The sequence below is a fragment of the Molothrus ater genome, chromosome 16, assembly GCF_012460135.2.
Source record: "Molothrus ater isolate BHLD 08-10-18 breed brown headed cowbird chromosome 16, BPBGC_Mater_1.1, whole genome shotgun sequence".
NCBI lineage: Eukaryota > Metazoa > Chordata > Aves > Passeriformes > Icteridae > Molothrus > Molothrus ater.
This window is the reverse complement of record NC_050493.2, coordinates 5039629-5053458: the sequence shown is the minus strand read 5'-3', so window position 1 is coordinate 5053458 and position 13830 is coordinate 5039629. Positions and strand designations below refer to the sequence as shown.

At 49.9% G+C, this 13830-nt stretch overlaps 1 protein-coding gene across 2 annotated transcripts in view; it reads left to right on the top strand.

Moving 5' to 3' along the window:
* The window catches only part of ELFN1 (extracellular leucine rich repeat and fibronectin type III domain containing 1), a 104249-nt gene that overhangs the window by 17856 nt on the left and 72563 nt on the right, over positions 1-13830 (top strand). For both annotated transcript variants that reach the window (XM_036392621.2, XM_036392622.2), the window contains exon 2: positions 4871-4983. The gene's annotated coding sequence lies outside the window, so the exon portion shown is untranslated. The remainder of the gene's footprint in view (positions 1-4870; positions 4984-13830) is intronic.

Here is a 13830-nt window from a genome sequence, read left to right as displayed (position 1 = left end):
TGGGGGTACAGCTCATGGGATCCATCCTGTGACTGCAGACCCAGTGTGAGATCCTCTGGCTCTTCAGAAAGAAGGAGGAGCAAGGACCTGAGCTGGAGAAGTTGTGGGGCGTGGGGGAAAGGGCTGGTTTTGGCTGTTTGTTCATCTTCTTTGTCACTCCCAGCTGAAGCTGGGTCAGGGTACAGAACTGGACAGGAGATGCCCTCACCCAGAGCGTGCCTGACCTCTGCTCAGATGTGCCCAGACATGAATGTGCTCAGGAATGATGTTTTCCCCACCATTACCTTTGTAGATGACCTGACCTGATGTCTCTGGTCCAGGCCCTCCCAGGTGGGAGGGCTCTCTTGCAGGAGCTCTTTGATTAGCAAACACTTCACAGGGCTCAGGGGAGGCTGGAGTGGGAGGAAGAGAGAGCCCTTGTTCCTCTCAGCTGCTCTGGGTCGGGTGGACCTAAAAGTAGCAGGTATGAATGCAACTGTCATTACCTTAGTGCTTTGTATCACAGCTGGAGTGGGACACTGTCACATGTATGGATTCTGGGAGGTCTTTTGATCCAGCATTGTATCACATTTTTTTGACAAAAATCAGCGTAAAGTGGTTGAGCTGTGTCCTTCAGCCCAGTGAGTGGCTGCACAAGTCACTGAGTCTGTGCACAGCAGCAAAGCCAGGCACAATTCAGGAGGGACCTCTGAGTGACAGAGGGGACAGAGGGGCCACACAGCTGTCACTGCACTGTGGGTTGGGCTGGGTGAAGGTGGGGAGTCCCCCCTGTCCCAAGAACACTCTGGGCAGAACCTGCTCTCCTTAGAGCGGCATCACTGGGGTTGTGTTGTGTGAGACACACATTGGGACAGGATTTGCTTCTCCTTGGAAGAGTTTATCTGGAAAATGTGGGTATAGAAGCATTTCTGGGTGGAGTACCCCACCCTGGACCACTGCCTGTCCTTGTGTGTGTGTGTCAAGCAGCCCCTTCCTGCTCTGATGGCATCTCCCTTGCTGGGATAGAGTGGGGCAAAGGGAGCCTCAGCGATCATGTGGCCATGGTTTAGAGAAGTTTGTAAGGGATTTGATGACAGCTTAGAAAAACTTCCTCCCTCTCCTATGTGCGAGTGATGACTTTCCATTTATTTCTCTGCCATTGTAATGAAAGTCCAAGTGCTACACAACTGCAGAGATCCTGACATTGGAGCAGCCAGCGTGCACCATTTCTCTGGGGAAAAAAGGATCCATCCAAATGGTTCCTTTATGTCATGCTCTAATTTTGCTGCTGTTGGTTTATTTTTGTTTTTGGCTTCTTTTATTCACGGTATTCTTAAAACTTCTCTTTCAGGGCTTAACAGCTTAACCATTTCAAAATCATGCCAAGCGGAAATGTAGCATACGATTTTCTCACTAAACATTGTGCTGAGCGCTCAAATGTATTCTGGATTTGTGGAAAAGCTGCAAAAAACTGGGATGAAAGAGAGTGAGAATTAGCACTCAAATGAAGAGCCAGGTCTTTGCATGATTGAGAAAGGTCTGTGGAAGCAAGCAGAGTGCTCCTGGTTACCTTCTTGCTCTGCAGCATCCCACACTGGTGTGGCTCACAGGACTGGAGGGCAGGCAGGTGGTGAAGCACAGGTCTACAGTCTTTAAATATGGATCTTAGTCCTGGTTGTTGGTCCCCTGATATCTGAATTATGCCACAGGCTCTGCTACCAGATTCCTCTCTGTGCCTCAGCAGCTCCTTCAGTCTCTTGGGCCTCCCTCTCTTCTTCACAGGAAAGGGATTTTAGTGCCAAAAATAGCCTATTTTCCTAGGTGGGCCTCTTTGTGACTCTCTTCTGTGAAATACGTCTTTCTCCCTGTTCCTCCAAGTGAAATACAAAGGAGATGTGATTCACCACCAGTGCTGATGTGCCAAGGCAGCAGGGAAGCTGCTGGTGTGCAAAGGATGCTTTGTACCTGCACATGTGCCCCTCTGAAACACAGATCCCCTGCCTGGGCTGGTGGCTTCCTGCTCTGCTTGTCCTCCTGAGTAGCTGGAGGATTCAGGGCAGGAATGGCCCTGCTCCTGGTGCTGATGGAGCACCTCTGCTGGGAGCAAATGCCACTTCTGGGAGGTGAGGTGGGTGTTGTGTGATCATATGGACAGTCCTGTCCTATGAGAACTGATTTGGGATGGGTCTGTTGTGACTTTTGTTTGGCTCTTGCTCCTGCAAGGAGCTCCATTTTCCCAAGGAGGAGGAGGGCAAGGGACACATTTGGAAATGTAGGCTTTCTCTTGGAACTAAATTATCACTATCTAATGACTGCTGTGACTGTTGCTGAGCAAACCTGGGCTCCTGGGATGATCACAGGGGTGCAGACTGGAACAGGAGAAGTCAGGTTGGTGTTGCAGAGCTGGGAGGCTTGTTTTAATCTTGCTTTCCGAACGCAAGGATAACAGAGTTATTTTTTTGCCATTTCTGATTATTTATGGTTGTTCACATTAGGAGATCTTTGAGGGTCCTCCCTACTTGCAGAAAATGCCTGTGGGACCTTGAGCTGTGGAGCTGAGCTGTGGACCAGAGCTTACAGATGCTCTGAGCTGGAATTTGCTCTTTCATTACAGCTCTCAGGCTTGTGAGGTGAAGTGAGGGACAGCTGATGATTATTAGTAGCTTTAAAATTAATATTGCTCTTTGGGACATTTAATCTTTCATTAACAGTGAATACAATACACGCTGGGGTGCATGCAGACCAAGAAATGCTCAGGTTCCTGCAGTGCTACAGCTTGGGCAGCTGTGAGTTCTGTGAGCAAGGGATTTTCCAAATCAGCAGAGGATGTGAGGAAGGGCTCAATTTGATTTCCAGAAGTCTCATCTGTGTAAATCCTGGACAGGGGATAGGCAAGACCCTGTGCCCTGCCAGTGCTTTGTGTCTTTGAACAGTTCCACATCCCTGCTTGTATCACAGACCAAGAGCTGAACATGGGCCCTGATTTATTTAGAATATTCCTGGGAGAAGGAGGGACACGTGGAGGTCTCTGGACTAGAAGCAGAGGTGGAGAACATGGCCTGGGTACAAACCACAGAGAGGATGAAGATTTTGGACATGAAGTGAGAACACTTAGTGAGAAACCACTGTTTGAAAAAACCTCAGGATGCAGGAGAAGGGAGTAGAGGCATCCCTCAATTCATCTCTGTGCCTCTCCCAAGTAAATCCTTTCTGGCTGATGTGGTTGGCAAATGCAGAGCATCTTGGCTTGGTGCTTCAGTGGATGGTCTTCAGCTGGGGTGACAGCTCAGAGCTGGGAGGGGGGAAGCATTAGGGAGCCCAGGGGGCAAAATGTCTTGCCATGATCTTGAAAGAACAGGAAGGAAGAGCATTTTTTCTGTTATTGTTCATATTACAGGAAATTTCCCCACTCTCTTTTTCAGTTAATAACCACTGGGGCAAGAGGCTTTCCTGGCTCATAGGGGAGCAAATCTGAATAAACCACTAACAGTCATGTTGTTGAAGAGTGGCTCCTCTTGAGTTGTTTTTCCACTGTTTGGATAAATAAGACAATAAGAAGAGCTGCTGAGATAGTTGGCAGAGAAATGGATCCCCCAGGAGATTGGGGAAATGTTTTTTATTTGTGGGAGCTGCCTGTGCATGAGGGGTCAGTCCTGCAGTTCTGTAGAGAGAAGGGAAACAAACATTCTCTGTTCTAGCACTGGATTCATTGCAAGGAGGTATGCCAGGGATCATTAGTGCCACAGCCACCATGATCTTTTGCTCAGATTAGTTTTCTCTTTTTAAGGCAAAAAAAAAAAAAAAAAAAAAAGAATAATGGCAGGTTCCCGTTACATCAGATATGGACAAAATAATAGCAGTATCACAGAGATTGAGGTCTGCAAGATTAAAATGTGAGAGGGAGGAGAAATGATAGCTTTGGCCCTGCTTGCTGTTACAGCAGCCATGTGAATAAATGACTCTATGCAGATAAGCAGGGCAAAAATAAAAGGGATGCTTAGGACGAGATGACAAAAAAAAAAAAAGGGAACTAATCAGCAGATTCAACCACTGTAATAATGCAGTAAACATGGAAAATTACATTATATTAGCTCCTCTGCTTCCCCTTGTAGACACTAGCCACAAAGTCATCGATAGGTGATTCCCTGTGAAGGTGCAGTGCAGCAGAATCCAGAGCTCCCTGCTCCTGGGGGAAGGCCTGAGTGATGCTAAAGGAGAAGGTTGACTTTTGAACTGCCTGAGGAAGAAGTGGCTCAAGTGGAGCTGTAGAAAAGCTCACAGTTCACCAAATTAAAAACCTGCTCCTGGAAAAGGACGGCCGGCGTGTTTGTCCTCAGTGCTCAGGCAGCTGTAGGGTTTGTACTGAGCCACAGCTTAATTGCAGTCCTGGGATGTTCCCCTGATGCCGGAGAAATTGGTCTGCTGCAGATTTTATATATATATATATATATATATATATATATATATATATATATATATATATATATATATATATTTCTTTTTTAACTAGTGAACTGATTTCCATTTTGTTCAATTTCTCACAAAGAATGACAAGTAGCCACTGCGGCTTTTCCCTGCGTTCAAGCAAAACCAGCATGTAACATTATTTGCAAATTAGCTTCATCCCTCTGGCTCCCAGTTAAAGCAGGAGCTGCTTGGTCCAGAGTTGCTCCCAAAATATCCATTTAAACCATGTAATGATTCTGACTCTCTCATGCATAGTAGATGAAAGACGATCCGCGATTTATTTTTGAAGCTTTGAACCCCAAACATGGTCAATCATAGAAAAAAAGATTAAAAAAGGAGGAAGTCATGATAATGCAAAGCTGGGAGAAAAGCAGCCCTGCACTTCACAGTAAAATCCGTTTTCTTTGCACTTTTTTATTAACAGCTTCAACTCTGATCAGTGCATAAATCTACCTGCAACACAGGATGTTGGAAAATTACCGAGAGACAGCAACGTCCTCCCTGCTGCTTGGTGAGAAAAGAAGGATGCACCTTCAGGTATGGGCTGGAAAATTGTTTCATCCTCTGTTCCCTATTTGTGTTGCACTAAGCTTGCTCATTGCATTGATTAGAGGGGGGAAATAAGGTGTTTGCAAGAGGGAAACTTCAGAAGGGATTCTCTAAAAGTCTCAAGCCATAGTTAAGTGTCTCCTCTGCACCCAAGCAGTGCAAGGCTTTTTGGGCTCTACTGGGGGTTAATGGTGGTGTTTTGTCCTGTGTTTGCTGTTGTTCTTTCCCTGCCCCTGTGGAGGTTTTTGTTAAAAAAAGGGGTTCTCCTTCTTAATGAGAACCAGATCAGCTCCTCTCTGGGTGCCCCTGCAGCCTCCCAGGAGGAGCAGCTCTGCACAGCATCGGGCAGCAGAGCACATGCTCTGCCATTCCCTGCTCCTGGTTCAGGGAGGATCAGCTCCTCTCTGGGTTGTCCTGGAGCGTTGGGAAGCTGAGCACAAGCCGTGCCATTCCCTGCCCCTGATCCAGCTCCTCTCTGGGTTCTCCTGGAGCGTTGGGAAGCTGAGCACAAGCCCTGCCATTCCCTGCCCCTGATCCAGCTCCTCTCTGGGTTGTCCTGGAGCGTTGGGAAGCTGAGCACAAGCCGTGCCATTCCCTGCCCCTGATCCAGCTCCTCTCTGGGTTCTCCTGGAGCGTTGGGAAGCTGAGCACAAGCCCTGCCATTCCCTGCCCCGATCCAGCTCCTCTCTGGGTTCTCCTGGAGCGTTGGGAAGCTGAGCACAAACCCTGCCGTTCCCGGATCACGTCAAACTGCGCATACGAAATTGCTGCTTCCCCGGCCCTTGGAAGGGATCACATGGAGGGCTGAGCAGGATGAAGCTGTGCTGGCTGCTGCTGCTCAGCAGCCTTTTTAGAGCAGGAGCAGAGCTAAGCACTCCTCCTGGGTTTTCTTAATCCAGCCTCAATCCATGCACTTCAAACAGGAGCCTTGTTTTAGGGCTGTGCTGAGCGCTCGAGTCTCCCAGAAAGCTGCTCTCATGCCTGGAAGGGCCAGCCAGAAGCCAAAAAGCTGGTTTTACTCTCTTTTGAAGAGGATGGAAATTGCTCCCTGTGAGCAGGGGAGTATGGAGAGGAGTTGTGGTTCCCAGGACAAGAAAAGGGAGGGTTGGTGACTTTCTGAATGTGGATTTTACTGACAGTTGTCTGATGCTTTGGGCTCAACATGGACAAGCCACTGTCCCTGAAATCCAGCATAGCAACTGGATTATAGCTGCCACATCCATCTCCCTAGGGAGAAAAAAGGGTTTTTCTCCCTAGGGAGAAAAACAGAGGCCAGTTTAAAACATGCCAGCCTTCTCCAGCATGCTTCCCTAAATGTATGCTTTGTAGCAAACAAGGACCCAAGGGCTACTTAAATCTTGGTAACTGGTGAGCACCGTGATCCTGCAGGTTGAGGTTTCTCATTTATCTAGGTGGGTTGATTGCTTGCTTTGCCACCTGTGCAAGTGGTTTGAGGAAATAGTGGGAATGGGGTCATCTGTCATCTCAGTGTTTATAGATGCCTGTCCAGTGGGAGTCGTTGTTTCTGGTAAAGCTCTTGCTCTTCATCGTGTCCATCACTCCTGCTTGTATTTCCCTAATCCCCTCGTTTGCTCCCTGCAGTGACCTCTGGGGACTTGAAATGGACAAATTGCTGTTGCTGGGGCTGGTTTTCACCTGGGGCCTCTTAGAAGGTGGCAGTATTGTGAGCATTGGGGTCCCCAGCATGTGACATGGCCTCCAGAGGAAGCCTGTGGTGGCACCTGATGTCCTGACATTCCAGTCGGAGTGTGTCTGTGCTGGTGGGTAAATGGAGTGGAGCAAGATGTGCTGGGGTCAGAAAGGAGCTGCAGATTTTGGGGCTTGAGTAGGTCTTTGTTTCACTGATGTGTTTCATGGATGTGCTGGCCAGTACCAAGGCTTCCTCATCTGTGGGATGTGCTGGCAGTCTTAGAGAAGCAGCTTAGGTTGAATTGTGTCTGCTGAGTGGTGCTGGGTCCTGTCTGGATGTGGATTAGTTAATCAGGTAGTTCTGTATGTATTTATGTATTTTCCAAAGGTGAGGAGACGCAACAGGGGATGGGTGTTTGAAGGGAGGTGGATGAGAGCTGTCCTTGTGTGCAGGGCCACCTTTGTGCTGAATTTTCAGGTGGATTTCCAGCTTTCTGCCACTTCTGCCTTGGCTGTAGTGCTCCATCAGTACTTTGCACCACACTGATCTCTCCCCAGTTTTTCCTTTAGCCTCCCCCTGCATGACACACGATGCACAAGGGCCTGACACCATGTGCCAGGAGACACCATGAAAGTGGGGTTTGCTCCCTGCAACCTACTGTTCCCACCCTGCATTTCTTGGGAGAACTCTGGCATCCTGTCAGGCCATGGGGGAGATGTTTTTCACCCCTTCCCATATCCATGCATGCTTTCCTCCCTGCAGGGAAACCCGAGCTGGCACAGGACAATGTCGGATGATGCTGCACATTCAGTAAGAGGATGCTCCTCTAAAGCAGGATGAAGGCTGAGAGTAACGCCTTTTAATGTTCCTTCTCATAATTATCCTCTTAATTACTCAATGAAATGCCCAATAAAACAAATCACTATAATTTCTATTTTATTCCCTGCCTTTTGTGGGTTATTTAAGAGCTCAGGATACATTAAGGAGGCGCTTTCTCATGAGGGAATGCTTTCCAGTAGATGATACTTGCTAAATGGTTTTATGTCCCTATCCTGTGTGTTTCATCCTCATTTTCCATGCCAGTTTGCTAATTACCAGAGGCACTGGGAAGCACTGCCTCCCTCGCTGCTGATCTCTGCTGTGATGAAGTCACAGCTCTGAGTTTGTGACATCCCCATGGCAACGGCCCGTGATGTCACTAGCGGGGATTACAACTTTGCAAAGCACCCAGGCACAGGCAGCCGGGCTGGAACTCTCGGGCTCTCACATGGCTTTAAATAGCAAGGAACTTAAACACAGGGAAGTCTTTAAGAAGGCTTTAGATTTCCCTTTTTTTACTCTGAAGGAGGGGAGGATGTTGACTGCAAGGCTGGCACCAGCAGTGCTGTCCCCTTGTCCTGCAGCAAGCCCGGCTCCCTCATGCAAATGTGGGGTTTGCTTGGGGGAGCTCAGCCCTGCGGTGACCCTGGTGCAGGATTCTGTGGCCAAGGGCTGATGTGTTGGGCATCTCCCCAATGTCCCTGGGGGCTGCAGGTGTCCCCAGCCCCATGCAACTCCCTCTTGCTCTGTACTTCTTGCTGATAAAGTGAACATAAAGCAAACCTGGTGACCATGGATCCCCACAGCCCACCCCTGCCCATGCTCCACTCCCTCTAAACTGCTGGCTCCACTGGCTTTCTTCTGTGCTTTTTGTCCAATACTCCTAGTATTTGCATAATAAGACATTGTTCATGCACAGGCAGTGAGAGAGGAAGATTCATGTGTGTGCCTCTCTAGCAACAGGAAAATCATGTAATAACCACACTTTATTTTGCACCTGGGGAGGAAATCCAGCTCCCACAGCAGGTATCACAAACTGTGCAGGATGTTTAAACACACAGCCCCAAAACTTACACAGGGTGGCCACCTGACTGATATTTATGTCCCTTGTTTAAACAGCAGAAGCAAATCAAGCAGATGGAAGAGTCAATCTCTTTATTTTAGCTTTTCCAAGGTAGGAATAAAAATGATATTTCAAAGGCCAGCGTGTCTCAGCTGAGCGGTGGCGGGGAAAAGCCGGTGCCGCAGAACATACTGTCCTGTCTCCCTCTTCCTCAGATCATAACTTCTAAGCTGGATTCAATAGAAATAAATGTTCAGTAGTTCCAGTGGTGGCCTTTGGAAATGGAGCTAATGGAACAAGACAAAAAAGTAGTTACAACGTTTTGACAAGTGCTTAAATGTTTAATGCTATGCACGGCGCAGCCCGACTGTGGGGAGGTGGTGGGTGCACCTGCAGGGAGCTGTGCCCCTCGTTAGCAGACAACGAGTCCTCCCACAGACACAGGAAATTAAGCAAGTGCTGTTTGAGCTGTGTGGTAGTAAACAGGCCGAGGGCAGCTGTGGCTTTGGCGGCCCTGCACTGTGCAGCAGGTGAAGAGGGAGAGGAGGGTGGCCAGTTCTTGGAGAAAAGCAGTGGAGGAGAAAGCATAACATTACCCTGAGCTGAGACAAGGGAGATGAAGAGGCTGCGGTGATTAAATTGGATCTACTGCAATCCTTCCAAAGCAGGCTTAGGAATTAAGAGCCATCAATGTCACATTGAGGGTCACTCGCTGCAGGACACCTCCGGCATCCCCCCCCACCCCGTGCCTCTGTTTAGCCCCATCTGAGCCTGAAGAAACTCATCCTTTGTTTCAGAGCCCAGCTGGACATTCCCCTCTGCTACAGAACAGTGGATCTCAGCGAGGAGGGCCTCTAAGAAGCCAATTTGTCTGGAGAGGGAGGATTAGACTGTGTATGGCCAGATTTGCTTTGAATTCAGGTGTCGTCAGGGATTTAATAACAGGGGAAGGTGGTGGGGACAGGAGGCATTGAACGGGCTGGGCTGACAGGGATCTGCTGGCTGGTCCCCTGGCAGCAGCAGTGATGGAGACTGAGCCCAGGAGGTGTCAGCTGGTGTCCCCTGTGTGTCAGGGACAGTGTGGTTTGCTCACTGAGACGATTCTTATCGTGGTCCTGGGACCTGACTGAAGCCACCGTGCTGTGCTGCAGGCTGGTCATGCCTGCCTGTCCCTGGGGCTGGATCCAGCTCACACAGTCTCACCCAGAGGAGTCACAGCCCAGAGCAATGCTCCAGCAGCACAGCTGTGCCATGGCAGCCTGCACACCCCAGCTGCACCTCAGTCTGGGATCATTGCCCCCAACGCCAGCATGGGAGTATTGGTGGGACCAGCCAGAGCCAGGATGGAGCCCACCCATGAAGCTGGCAGGCATTCCTTGCCTGGGAGTGAGCTTCTAGAGCGGCTCAGATGCTTTGGTCATGCTGACCTGCTCTCGACCAGGACCCCAATTCATCTGCTGCCACCGGTGGTGACACATTTACACACATTCCCATCAGTTCTGTGAAGCAGGGCCACCTCTGCCAGCCTCATGCAGGCACTGAGCAGAGCCCCAGAGGGACTGTCCTGCCTGACAAACCTCTGTCTGATCTGGGACTCCCACTGAAGGTTTTTTTTAATGCCCCTCCTCCGCCTTTCTCCTTATTTTCCACAGCTGGAACGACGGGTCACAGCAGGGAGATTTTCACACATCATTAGAGCCAAGTGTCCAATTCCACACAGCCGTCAACCCCAATCAGAGCGATTTAAAAGGCAGAGCTTCCTTTAATCATCCGGGGACGCTCAGATCTGTTGGTGTGAACTGAGTGCTCCCATAGGCACGGCAGAAGCAGGGGGATGGAGCAAGGGGGGGATGATGCTGAGATGAGACTTGTGGTGTTCAAAGGCAGCGGCTCCTCACACGTAGATCAGCCCCAGGGCAGACCTGGAGGGTGAGGTCCTTCCTCCCTGTCTCCTCTGGTTTGGATGGATGATTGAGGTGGCCATGGGTCCGTGTGTGCATGAGCAGGGCTGCTGTCTGCAGCTGAGACCTGAGCCTGAGTGATGGATCAGAGTGTTCCTAAGCAGGAGAGAGCCTCGGCACCAGCATTTCTGACTCGGGAGGTGGAAACATCCTGCTCTGTGGGGCCCTGAGCATCGGAGGTGTCCTGGGGACCTGCGGGTGCTGCGTCAACCTGCGGCTCCGCGGATTCCCACGGAACAAATGAGTAACCCGAAATCTCAGAGCTCTGCTTCGCCTCTGCCTGCTCCTGACCTCTGTAAAGATGCGTGCTGGGCTCTGTGAGGCGGTGCAGCTCCGTGTCTGTGCCAGCAGCAGGAGACACAGGGGCACAAGCGGCACCTGGAGCGCGCAGAGCCGTGCGCGCGCAGCCTGCCAGGGGCGCGCTGCGTTTCCCCGTGTGCAGGCACACGACCTTCTCCTGGCCTTCTCACAGGCCTGCCACAGCCCCCGACCTTCTCCTGGCCTTCTCACAGGCCTGCCACAGCCCCCGACCTTCTCCTGGCCTTCTCACAGGCCTGCCACAGCCCCCGTGCAACGCAGGCTGCACGTGGATGGGGGAAGGACAAACACATGAGGAACATCCCGGAGTTAGCAGCACACCTGACTGCAGGAAGATGAATGTCCTTCCCAAACGCGCGCAGAGTCCCTTCCCACAGCCTCCCTGTCTCAGAGCTTTCTGTGCTCATGATTTGTCCAAGGGCAACTTTGCAAAATGTCAACGTTTTTATCAAAATTCCCTGTGACAGGCTTCAAGTTTTAATTAATGGGACTTGGGGGTGTATGTTTGTTTGTTTCCGTGAAATTAGTTTTATTTTTTTTTTTTCCTAAGAAAGTAAATGTTTTTCCAAGGAAAAAATGACAGCCCCTGTTTTTTTTTTGCTACTCTGCCATGTCTTTCTGGCTAACCTGCTTTCTAAACCAACCTGTGAGCCTCTCCAGCAGGAAGCTCAGCAGCTTGGTGGTCCTGTGTCACAGGTTCCTCTGAGAGAGTAGCACTGCACGAGTGCCCAAGGCAGCATGTACACACCACTGGCCAGATCCACACGTGCCAAGACACCTACAGCCCTGAAAACACAACCAACTGATGCTGTAGATAAACCAGCGACTTGCAGACAAGGTTCTGCTTTAAAATCCCTGAGATCAGCAGAAACACAGGCAAAGGCTAGGGGAAATTTTGCCATTAGCCTCTGAAAACCCAAACATTTCTGCTAAAGAAGCAATCAGGTTGGTGTTTGTTCTGTCCTTGCTGCTGCAAATTGATTGGATTGATAGGAATGAAGGCAGTGGTGTAAGAGAGAGTCAGAGCAGCCTTCTGGACTTGGATTCGATCTCTGCCTTTCATGGTCTTCCCTTTTGTACTTGCTCATCGCTTTTTAAAGCAACTCTTTGATGAGAGGTGGCAAAATCTCACTTAGGCAGAGCTTTTTTGGCAACGAACATTTGACTTTTGGAGCTGCCCTCATCTGTTGGGTAAACATGAAATGATCATCTTTGACTCCTAGATGATCCTCTAGAGCCATGTCATTCCACTGGGGAGAGGTATTTGCACCGATTTTCAATGTGGATTATTTCTGTAACTGACTGTAATAGTTTCTTTGGCAGTATTAGGGCTTATTATGTCAGGATTTATTTCGGCGTGAGGTGATTCAACATGCTGTAGTCCTGTAACTTCCCTGTGCTTGCTGAAATCCAGGGGCTCCTCTCCTGCTCCCACCACAGACACAATGGGGGCAACCTCTCTGCAGCTGGACCTGTCTCCCAAGGTCAGCTTTCCCCCAGCTGCTTTGTAAACGCTGAAGGAGCAAGTTAAGAGAAGAAATTCCCTGTGAAGGACAGGTAAAATCTCATCTAGGTGAAACATCTATACAGAAAAGCCTCCTAGAAAGAGAAGGAGAGGGCAGCAGGGAGGGGATTGCAGCTTCAGAGGAGCAGTGCAGGCTCTGGGAGCTCCCCAGCTTTAGCAGAGGGGTTAGCTGCAGAAAACACAATTGAGGATTAAATGTGGATTATGCTGCAGCGATCCTGAAACATCGGCAGTGCTGAGGCAACCAACAAAGGACTTTATTTCCTAAGGAGAAGAACTGCTGGGCCCAAAGCAGCTGTGGATAAAACTCTTCAGGAGCTGCTGGTGATGAAGTGGTGAGGCAGTGAGCCAAGGCAGCATGTTTTGGTATCTGGTACCTCCTGGAGAATTTGGCAATGCAAACTGGTGGATCTACTCCCCAAAGCCCAATGTAATATGAGATTTTGGGCATCACTTCACCATCAAACACTGCCCAGGCTGCACTGAGTATCAGAAGAAAAGATTCGCATAAACCCCTTCAGTGCTGTTGAGTAGAAATGAATGGGTAAGACTGGCTGCTGTTCCCTCTCTGTCAGCATCATTAAAATCATTCAGGACCTTGGGTTTATGGTGCACCTGTCTTGCTGGGATTGGGAAAGGATTGGGCTCATTATTTTTGGTTTCCTCTCAGCCAAAACAAAGGCTTGTGTGTAGGAACTCCTCTGGGCTGTGCAGCCAGCCAGGCTTGGGGCTTCCTTGGGTCCCAGCTGAACCACTCAGGGCAAACATCAGCTCAGTGGAACTCTGAGATGTAGAGATGGATGATTGGGATGGATGGACTAGGTCATGTTGAGGTGGAAGAGGCCAGGAAATTGGGACCTCACTTGCCTGCAAACCCTGCCTTGCTCAACAAATGACATTGAGCAACACTGCTCTCCTCAAGCTGGAGTTTGGATCATGCTCTGCTTGATCCAAACTCTAGCTTGAGGAGGGAGTTGAGTGCCTCCAGCTTTCAGCCTGCTGAGCTGACCCCTCTGGCTCCCTTCACAGGGCTGTGTGCAGGAAGGGGGATGCACCATGAGCAAGGCAGCGCTTACACCCTGTCTGCAGCCACAGGGCATTTGTGGGTCCCCTGGCATGACCTCGGGGCTGGGAGGAGCAGGGGGCTGTCTGTCTGTCCATCCTCTCCCACCACACGAGCTGGAGTTAGCCACAGCTCCTCTTGGCAGCCTGATTCCCTGCTCCAGCAAGTGCTGGGCTAATGGGGAGGCGGCCGCAAGAGGAACACTCTGTTCAGCAGCTGCACATTCCATTAATTTAATGAGGATTTTTTTTTTTTTACAAGGCAGATGGTAAAATAGCTATTTTCTGTTGTCTAATAAATACCATCAGCAAGGCAGAAAATGTGCAATCTCGCCAAGTCCTTTCTGATTCCTCGCCCTCCTGTCCCGATGCGTTTCCCTGTTCTCTGCTGGCAGCTGGTGGGGCTGGGAGGTGGGATGGGAGGGAGAGGTGGGAC